The sequence below is a fragment of the Pygoscelis adeliae genome, unplaced genomic scaffold (assembly GCF_000699105.1).
Source record: "Pygoscelis adeliae isolate BGI_AS28 unplaced genomic scaffold, ASM69910v1 Scaffold156, whole genome shotgun sequence".
Classification (NCBI taxonomy): Eukaryota; Metazoa; Chordata; class Aves; order Sphenisciformes; family Spheniscidae; genus Pygoscelis; species Pygoscelis adeliae.
In genome coordinates this window covers 4,805,311-4,807,520 of record NW_008825016.1, presented here as the reverse complement: position 1 = coordinate 4,807,520, position 2,210 = coordinate 4,805,311, and positions in this window count along the sequence as shown.

Sequence of the window (2,210 nt, the reverse complement as noted above, 5' to 3'; positions counted from 1 at the left end):
TGTCTCCCATGCTAAGTATTCTGCCTCGACTTTGCAGAACAGTTTGTGTTGTAGTAACGGCTCCTAGACCTTGTGGGCATTTCCCATGTTCTTCCCCATAAGCAGCCGTTCTGCATCCACGGCTCCTCAGGGCCAGGTGGTGTACCACGGTTAATCTGGAACTGTGTGCGGGTGGGTTGGCCAGCAGCTCTGTCAAGCAAAATGCGTAAGGGCTGGATACGGACTACATTTCCCTCAGCGATGGCACTAGTTTGGATCTCCGGGCTGGCTATATACCAGCTTTTACAGAAGCTGTAACTTTATGTTTGTTTATGTCTTACCCTGCTATCAAGTTTGATTGATGTTGGCCAACAAGTTACTGAGCAATGAGGCTGATGGCCAACATGGTTGCGTAAGACTTGTTTCATCAGGAAAGCAGGCTAACAAACACCCTGGTAATATTTCTGCTAACAATGACAGAGAGATTGGGTTTCGTGCAGTCTCTGTACTATAAAAGGCTTAGTAAGCTAATGATCCACAGCGCGTAGGATCAACGTCGTTCTCTGCTGATAGCCTTGTGTTCTTTACTTACCCATTTCTTGCCACAATATTGTTGCTTGATACAACTTATATATTGATATTAATTGGTAGTAATCCGAGCATCTATCATTTGTCAATTCTAGACGCCTACCAGTTTTCCAGTGGAGGGGCAGACTACTGCACAGCAAGTTTAAACCTGATGTTGGGCCTCCCTCTCTATTTTGTTTTCTGGCAGACTTCAGGTAGTCCACAGACCTTCCTCCACTCCCGGTGCAGGTTCCAAAAACAGTGATCAAAAAATGAAAAGAGCCGATGTCCCAACTCCATTGACCTCAACTCCTCTGCAGATGACTCATTCAGACACTTGACCAGAGCTGTTCCTTACGACCTTTTTCAAGCTGACTAACTTCTGCTTTTGGCAATACATGGCAAGAATAAAGATTGCTGGAAGTGCTGCAGGGAAAAGCAAACAAGCCAAAACATTTCTGTCTCTAAGAATACACAGACAAAAATGCAGCATTAAGAAAGAAATGTCTGTTTGCAGCAATAGCATTGAAAAAGAAAGGCAGATCCCCAAGCCAGCCTGAAGAGCAAAAAAACTTCTCTCGGATGTTTTTGGGAAATAGGAAGTGTAAACGAACCGAGACAAACGTTGGGGAAAGGTCATCAAGTTTAGAGCAACTGGACTTGACTTTAGCTGCTGGTAGTAGCTAAACTGCATTTCAAACTGGTTCTAAGTAAAAACGTATGAAGGCAGCTTGGGAGCATAAAGGATTCTGTCTCAGAGCTGGTTAATCTGGAGCACGCTGTAATGAGGAGGAGGATGACATGGCAGTCATTTTGAGCAAGCAGAAGCCCCCTGCTATTGGCACACTTTCCAATAGTACTTGAAATAGGATTTCAGTAGCAAAGTAAGTACTTCTGAGGTTTCAGATGAAGAAAGCATACCCTTAACAGTTTAGGTAAGAGCATTGAATTACAAAGTGATCAAGTGGCCTGGGCTCTGTATCTCCGTTACTATGCTAACATCTGACAATGTCAACAGAGAAACTCCACCTCTTTTTTTCTAGTTATCTCGAGAAAAAAAGGGATTTCTTGTTTATAAAAACATCAAACAACATCAGAAACTACGTGAAGGAGCTATGAATTTTACCCATGCAACCACACGTCATCGGCAGTCCCCATTTTGGCTCGGAACAGATATGTGGATTATACGCATACACAAGTATATGCAGATGCATCACTTCAGAGAGAACAGATCACTAACGTCCCGTGCTTTTATACAGCCGGGACTGGATTAATTCTAGGCAAGATGACTGCACTCACCTTAGACTGCCTTTAAACTCGGTGGCAAGAAACATATTCTGGAGGCAACACAGAAGTTAGGTGGGTTAATTGCTCACCGAAGCCATTTCTCACCCTCCTCTGTCACCCCTCCTTTAACACAGGGGTGCCCGTGCTGCATGCCCCGCTGGGAACCACAGCTAATGCCTAGAGCCGGTACGGCTGACCTGGGCCCCGATGTTCCTCGCGGCTCTCATCCGACCCAGGTTCCGAGGAGAAAGGCGCACGGCAGCTCGCAGACAGACCCCGAGGATGGGGTCTGAATGCCCCCTGCCCGACAGCCGTGCCGCAGGCGAGGACCGGGCAGGCGGCCTGTTCCGGGCGGCGGCGCCCAAGGCCAAGCCCTG